Consider the following 9,020-nt stretch of genomic DNA (forward strand, 5'->3'; position numbering starts at 1 on the left):
TATTTAATCTTCAGCCTGTTCTCAGTAGGGTAAACCTGGGCCTTTGAGTGAAGTGGTGGACTGACATCCTGGCTGTGGGCTCAATAGTTGCCTTAAGAAATGGAAGGAGAAGCATTACTCGGTGTCTAAAAAGACCTATTTCACATTTGAAATCATGCCAAATGTGGTTTATTTATGAGATTATTTGTGAGGTCTTGTTCTCAATGGATCAAAATAAGTTCTCCAAGGCAATGGCAGTAGACTGTGGGATTTTGCATTATCTCTATGGAGACTTGCAGAATACATCCCCTGGAGAAGGAAATGGCAACCCACTCCAGTATTCTTGCCTGGAGAATTTCATGGACAGAGGAGTCTGGTGGGCTACAGTCCACGTGGTCACAAAGAGTTGGACATCCCTGAGCAACTAATACTTTCTGGCACATACTGGGCACTCTTATTTGCTAACTCAGTAACGCAACAAATGCTAACTCAGTAATGCAACAAGTTATTCCTCGATGGAGTAACCCTGACATAGGTTATTTTTGCACCCTGGAATGCCTCCTGTGAATATCTCTGTCAGGGACACACACACACACACACACACACACACATCTTTCTAGCTTAACTTGGTTGACTTTTACACGTCTAGTTCTTTGTTATCTATGTCATAATAATTGTTAAATTTACCCCTGTACCCTCTGCTCTCATCACATTTGCAATGGTATTGTTTAAACACATGTGTTCATGATTAGTTGTTGAAGCTCTTGATTTTTCCATACTTTTGGCTTCCCAAGGGAGGCCACATCTGTGCTGTAACTGCTGTCTTTTCAGTGCAAGACCCAAAGCCTGGGACCAAGCAGGCACTTCTGGCAGAAACAAAGTAGCTTTCACTGATCTTGTTTCCTCTTATTCAGGGGCATGAGCCAGCCTACACTTCCTCATCCCACTTGCTGATAAGAATGGCAATCTGATGAAGTTCCAGCCAATGGAATGAGAGAAGTATGTACCCCTTCCCAGGCTTGCCTGGGAAGACCCCCGTGTGAGACAGTCCATCCCTTTTCCTCTTACCACTGTCTCATGGGAAACAAGGGAAGTGATTTGGGAAGCTGCATATGGAGGTTGGTGGGGGCCACAGAGGGGAGGAAGCACCTGAGATTTGGGGGCTCTTCTCCTACAGTAATGACCTGGCCTGCACTAATCAATCAATTTAAAAAACTTGCCTAAAAATAAATAAGTAAATAAATAAATAAATAAGTAAATAAATACCTTGCCTAGTTCACAAAGCCAAAAATTTGTAAAGCTGCTATTTAACCTTTCTTATTTTCATCAGTATTCTACTGAACCCAGTTTGTAATCACTCCATATGGTTTTCTGCTTGATGCTACTGATGGCCCTCTAGGAGAATCACCTGCAACAACTGTATTCTTACAAGCTGAAGAAGGAAGCATTGATTTCCAGTTCTGTGGCCACCTTGGTGGCAGGGCTAGGTTGTCATGGCACTCCACCTGTTCCCAAGCCTCTCATGTTAACATGATAGCTCCTGTTTTGTGGCTTCCTTGCTGCTGTGGAGATAGGAAACAACACAGAGTTCTGAGCTTCTCAGTGATGCTCATGTGCTGGCTCATTGTGGCCCAGCTCCCCCAGTGGGCTCCTTCCACTGTTCAGTGACTCACAACTCACTGCTGGGAGGGGATTCCTTGAGGTTGCCAAGGGGCTGGGCAATGCAAGTTGTACTTCTGACACAATTGCCCCTGTTAGATGAACTGCACCAGTGGAATAATTCTCTCTTTTCCTCCATATCTGGCTTGTATGGAGAGGAAATACTTCCATAAGATCTCTCCAAAGACCAGGGATGGGGTTGGGCACACTTACTCCTTGAAAGGAAAGTTATGACCAACCTAGACAGTATATTAAAAAGCAGAAATATTACTTTGCCAACAAAGGTCCATCTAGTCAAGGCTATGGTTTTTCCAGTAGTCATGTATGGCTCTGAGAGTTGGACTATAAAGAAAGCTGAGTGCCAAAGAAGGGATGTTTTTGAATTATGGTGCTGTAGAAGACTCTTGAGAGCTCCTTGGACTGCAAGGAGATCCAACCAGTGCATCCTAGAGGAGATCTGTCCTGAGTGTTCATTAGAAGGACAGGTGTTGAAGCTGAAACTCCAATCCTTTGGCCACCTGATGCAAAAAGCTGACTCATTTGAAAAGACCCTGATGCTGGGAAAGATTGAAATCAGGAGAAGGGGAAGACAGAGGATGAGATGGTTGGATGGCATCACCGACTCAACGGACATGAGTTTGAGTAAACTCCGGGAATTGGTGATGGACAGCGAGGCCTGGCGTGCTGCGGTCCCATGGGGTCACAAAGAGTCAGACTTGACTGAGCGACTGAACTGAACTGAAAGCTCAACCCCCTTAGCATGGCATTCAAGGCCCTCATGATCATTCTAGGACCCTGTATGTCTCTGCTGCCACAACTGTGCTGCAAAGAAACAAGTCTCCCATTCCTGCTTTTTTTTTCTTCCCATTTGTTTCTCCAGTTGTAAAGTCAGAGCCTTGGAAAGGGAAAGGGACAGCTGGAGACCAGGTTATGTGTCAGCACCTCAGCTGCAGACAGCTGGGAAAGGGAAGACTTCCATTCCCATCTTTTAGGAGAGCATGAGATGTGAATCACTTTTTCCATATTCCAGCTATAAATGGTGTTTCCCTTTTCATGGATGCTTGTATTTGAATGAAGCTGGAAATTTTTGCACGCTGTATTGACTTCACAGATATTTCATCTCCTTTTGTTTCCTATTTGCCTTTACAAAGGGATAAAAATACATTATTTTACATCTAATTTACATGGAATCTTAATTTTAGAAATAATAAGAACTTAGCAGAAAATTAGCAATGACTAAGACTTTGTATGATTAAATATGTTCCGTTCAGTTCAGTTGCTCAGTCGTGTCTGACTCTGTGACCCCATGGACTGCAGCACACCAGGTTTCCCTGTCCAACACCAAATCCTGCAGCTTACTCAAACTCACGTCCGTCGAGTCAGTGATACCATTCAATCATCTCATCCTCTTTCATGCCCTTCTCCTCCCACCTTCAATCTTGTCCAGCATCAGGGTCTTTTCTAGTGAGTCAGTTCTTCACATCAGGTGGCCAAAGTACTGGAATTTCAACTTCAGCATCAGTCCTTCCAATGAATATTCAGGACTGATAGGATTAACTATGTTACAGGTAGAAAAATAGGTAAAAGTGAAAATGTAAACATTAACTGGGGAGATAATAGTTTCCAGAAAAATAACCCCACAAAACCATCACAGACTGAAACTTGCTAATGTAAAGATGTTATCAAAATAGTAATGGGTAAATAAAGTAATTTAGGCAAAATTTATAAATCCAAAATTAAGAAAATTAGACTTTATGGAAATAATAACCCCTAAAGAAAACTTCCCATGGCAGAAGTTATTATGATCATTCAATTTAGTGTGGATGAAAAAGTTAAATAGCTACAAATTCTATTATAAAATATACATGGAAAATGGTGAATACTCATGAAAATCATTTAAGTAAGATAGAAATAAAGATGGAAAATATGAGTAAATAGAAATTTGGTCAAAGAATTGGAATGATAGAATCATACTGGAGAAATATACTTTTTCCCCTTAAAGAAGATTCATACACATTAATATAGTTCTTGGGGACATGTTTGTATTTGTGAATATTGACTTTAATTTTAGGGTTACTACAATTTGACTGAATTGAGCAAATGTCAACCAGAAATCATAGTACTCATTTATTGGCAATAGCACTGTAAAACTACTTATTACAAAAAACTTTTGGCTGAAATATTTCTCTGAATTCAAGGCAGAAGGCAAGGACTTTTGCATTTCTTCTGAGTTGATAATTAGATTCTAGGAGCAAGCTGCCATGCAGTGGACTACTAACCTGGGAGGATTCTCGTTGGGGAGGACAGCAACTGTCATCCCGTGCTTCATGGAAGTGTATGGAAAAGTCTACACTCATCAAAGGCACCGGGTGCTGAACAACTCAATACAGCTCAGACTGAGCTTCTCAGAGTGCCCTCAAGGGGTCTCCGACTCTCTTAGTCTCTTGTTATCTCCTCAAATAATTTCCTTTCTCAGTTTCTGGGAGATGAATAGGACTAAGGGATCCCAGGTCTTCTTACACTTGGCAATGCCTTGCCATGCATTTGATGTGGGGTTTACTGTTTAGAAACAGGCCATGTGGGATATTTCCTCAACGTAGCCCCATGGATGCTATCAGCTGAGATCCGTTTCTGCATCCGTTATCAGCAACTGAAAGCATTACTAAGATCTCTCTGTGCATGCTTCATTGTGACACTGGATGCAATAACGGGAACAGATGTGGTGGGCCAGCCTCCAGGGGTTTGTAATCTGAGGCGGAAGGACAGACAGTGCGACCACAGATGAGCGCTCAGCCATAACCTGCGAGCCAGGACACAGGTATGACAGTTGGGACTGACACAGCCCTGGAACCTCCCTTCACATAAGGATGCTTCCTCTTATCGCAGGGGTCTCTCTGGGGTGCCTTTGAACAGCCGGCTCTCTTTGTGCATTTCTAATAAGATCTGATTAACAAAAAGTCTCGGAAACAACTTATGCAGGAACATATTGACTGCATACAGCAGTTGATGTTGATGCAAAGCCCGTATCAAACAGGAAGGTAAAGAAAATGTGAACTTGTATTTACATTATAAACAATCTGAGGGGCCCCTTCCAATGTGCATGAACATCAAAAACCCTGGATTATTCCTGTGTCTAGTCAAATGCCTGGTATGTGGTAGATGGTCAACTAGTGTCTATTAAATGAGTGGATTTGAAACAAATACACCATTGTGTCATAGGGAAGATAGATACAACTCATTTCCATTTTCTGCTTTTTTTCTTCTCCATTCTTTTCCCCTTTCTCTGGCTTTCTCCTCCTCTTCACCCCCCCCTCCTATTTCTCTTAACACTTATCTTACTGTGTGTGTGTGTCTGTATGCCTGCGTGTATATACTGAGTCATGTCTGTTTCTTTGTGACCCCATGGGCTGTAGCCTGCCAGGCTCCTCTGTCCATGGGGTTCTCCAGGCAAGAATACTAGAACACGTTGCTATTTCCTCCTCCCGGGGCTCTTCCCAACCCAGGGATTGAACCCAGGTCTCTTGGGTCTCCTGCATGGGCGGGTGTGTTCTTCACCAGCTGAGCCACCAGGGAAGCTTTGTCATTTTACTAAATATGTCATTTATATTGGCATATGTTATTGGGAGAGCCTTTATATATTCTCCCCAGAATATTAATAAATTCCCAATGACATTCATGAAATAGTCCTTCCTTTGCTCACTAACTTAAGTTCCTTCAGGACATTGATCTTTACTGATCTTTATGTCTCTAGAACAGGCTGCAGGGCCTGTAAGATATTACAGAATAAAAGATAATAAAAGGAATAAAAGATTCCTTTTATTGGGTGTAGGATGTATTTGTATGCTACACTTAGCACCTGTTATGAGCTGAATTGTGACCCTTCAAAATTCATATGTTGAAATTCTAAGCTTTTAGAATCAGACCGCATTTGGAGATTGTGTCTTGAAGAGGCAACTAATTTAAAATGAGGTCACTAGTCAGTCAGTTCAGTCACTCAGTCATGTCCAACTCTTTGCAACCCCATGAACTTCATCACACCAGTCTTCCCTGTCCATCACCAACTCCCAGAGTTTACTCAAACTCATGTCCATCATGTCAATGATGCCATCCAACCATCTCATCCTCTGTTGGCCCCTTCTCCTCCTGCCTTTAATCTTTCCCAATATCAGGGACTTTTCAAATGAGGAAGTTATTTGCATTAGGTGACCAAAGTATTGGAGTTTCAGCTTCAGCATTAGTCCTTCCAATGAACATTCAGGACAGATCTCCTTTAGGATAGACTAGTTGGATTTCCTTGTAGTCAAAGGGGCTCTCAAGAGTCTTCTCCAACATCACAGTTCAAAAGCATCCCTTCTTTGGCACTCAGCTTTCTTTATAGTCCAACTCTCAGATTCATACATGACTACTAGAAAAACCATAGCTTTGACTAGATGGACCTTTGTTAGTAAAGTTGGTAAAAAAACTTGGACCTTTGTAGATAAAGCTGGACCTTTGTTGAAGTCCAATATGACTGGTCTCCTTATAAAAAGAGGAAATATGGACATAGTCATACATAGAGGAAAGACTATATGAAGATAGAGAGATCATTATCTACAAGCCAAGGGGAGAGGTTTCAAAAGAAATCAATCCTTCCTTCACCTTGATTTTAGGAAAAATCAAGCCTCCTAGCCTCCAGAACTGTGAGAAAAGAAATTTCTATTTAAGCTACCTAATCCATGCTCCTTTTCTCTGATACCCTAGGAAACTAATAAAGTCCCTATAAAAGTATATATTTTTATACTAGGAACTATTTATGGGTTATCTACCTTATTACTTTGAGCTATCTGAAATACTGTATCATTTCAAATGTGTAACATATATGTGGGAGAAAAAACAAGAGATTAGTAAAATTTTTAACCAGGGTTATCTCTGGGTGTAGATTTTAGGTTAAAGTATGCTTTTTCTTTGTGTCTTTTGCTATTTTCCAGAACTTGTGTAATGAGCATGAGTTACTCTTCTACATAGGGAATTGTGCTTAATTGTTTAGTAATATCCGCCTCTTTGTGACCCCACGGACTGTAGCCCACCAGGCTCCTCTGTCTATGGGGATTCTCCAGGCAAGAATATTGGAGTGGGTTACCATGTCCTTTTCCAGGGGTCTGCATAGGGAAAGAAGCCATTTAAAATTTTTATGAGAGTGCTAGTGTGATTATAGATTGATGACCTAGCTGTGATACCCAGGTGAGGTTTGTGTGTAGATGAGTTTTGCAGTTTCTGATGCTCCTTATCTATTTTTGAATTGCTGTATCCTAGGTTTATTCTGTAAAACATGCTTGTTTCTGAAAATAATGATTTGTTTGGATAATCCCTTTGCCTCTTTTTGTCTTTTGTGCAATTGTGCAATTGTAGTGAGAAGGCATTGTTCGCAAAGACTAGCAGAGTTCATACTATTCCTGTCACTGACAGTATTATTTGCAAGTGCTTTTTCTTTATGCCTCTTCTAATTTCCACGCCACCACTTACTGTATTTCATTAAAACTGGTTTAGAAATGCAAGGCATATAATTAGATTGAGAAATATGGTATCGATTTAGTTTTCCATTATGATGTTATCACATGCACCAAAAAAAGTCATTTGGTACAATTGTTATGATTAAAACCACAAAAGAGATCTATTACATCAGACTTAGTTTTCAGTGCTTGATGCAGTGTAAAATATGAAAGAGAGGGGTTAATCTGTTTTTATTAGAGCTGCATATGTCATGTATTCATAAATGCCTATAGGCTAATAATTTCAATTGAATCTTCAGTAGACCAGAGGTTTTTTCAGGAAGTCATATTAAATAAAAATAAATCAATAGTTAAGTACTTCATTTTTAAGGTCGCTGGGGATCATAATCCTTTTCCAGCTCTGCACTGCGCAAAAACACATGCACCAAATCTACGCAAGATGCCTTTCTATTGCAGGAAGACTTACAAAGGGCAAAGAGCATGGATTTTAAAGTCAGACAGCAGTGGAGTCAAATCACAGTCCCACTGATCTCTGGGAGAAGGTGGGATCACTATTTAAAAAGTATGTACCATGTGCCAGGCTGATGGAGACATCATTTTAGTCAGTTCCTACAAAGCTGTTAAATTACTGGTTCAAGTTCATAGCTAGTAATTGATATGATTTTAGGTTCATTTCACCTCCAAATCCATGCACTTTCTGCAGTAATATTTCTCCTTTGCTAAACAAGGATAATAATGTTTCTTCATAAGGTAGTTTTGATGATCAAACAAGTTAATATCTGTATAAAATTGAGCATCCTACTTGGAATGTAGTGCCAGTGAACACACCCTTTCCCTTTGATAATCTGAGTGATCCTAGAGGGTGGGCTAGTTTGGAAGATAGATACTGTTACTCCTTACCCTTGCATACATAGGTAAGGAAAATGTGGGTTGAAAAAAGTTATGATTATGATATAGAAAAATCTTACTTATTATAATCGCTTGGGAAGTACCTATAAATATTATCATATGGTAATGTTTTTTTTTAAGTTTTTAAAAATGATCTTTATTTTTAGAGCAATTTTAAGTTTATAGCCAAATTGAGAATTGGTACAGAAGTTTCCCATATATCCCTTGTCCCAACACATGCATAGCTTCCCCCATTGTCAACATTCCCCACCAGAGTAGTACATCTGTTAAAACTGATGAACCTATATTGAACATCATTATCATGCAGAGTCCATAGTTTTCATAGTTTACTCTTGAGTTGTAGATTTTATGAATTTGGAGAAATTTATAGTGACATGTATCCATCATCACAGAACCACACATGGTAGTTTCACTTCTCCAAGAATCCTTTGGGCTTTATCTGTTTATCACTCCCTCCCTTCTAACCCCTAGTAGCCACTGATATTTTTATCTTTTTTCTGTTTCCACAGTCTCACCTTTAGCAGGATGCCATATTGTTCAAATCATATAGAAAGTAGCCTTTTTAGATTGCTTTCTCTTACTTAATAATATGTGTTTAAGGTTCCCTCATCTCTTTTCAGGGCTTGATAGCTTATTTCTTTTTAGTGCTGAATGATATTCCATTGTCTGTATATTACATAGTTTATTTACCAGTCACCTACTAATGGACATGTTGCAAATCCAAGTATGATAAAAGCTGCTATCAACATCCATGTGCAGGTGTTTATATGGACATATTTTAAGTCCTTTGTGTAAATACTGAAGAGTGTGATTACTGGATCATTCAATTAGAGTGTGAACATACTGAACAGTTTTATAAGAACCACCAAACAGTTTTCCAAAGTGGCTGTACCATTTTGCACTCCCACCAGCAAGGAATGAGAGCTCTTGTTGTTCTACATCCTCACCAGTATTTGGTGAGGTCAGTGTTCTGAGTTTTGGACA

This window comes from Odocoileus virginianus, chromosome 5, assembly GCF_023699985.2.
Source record: "Odocoileus virginianus isolate 20LAN1187 ecotype Illinois chromosome 5, Ovbor_1.2, whole genome shotgun sequence".
NCBI classification, from domain to species: domain Eukaryota; kingdom Metazoa; phylum Chordata; class Mammalia; order Artiodactyla; family Cervidae; genus Odocoileus; species Odocoileus virginianus.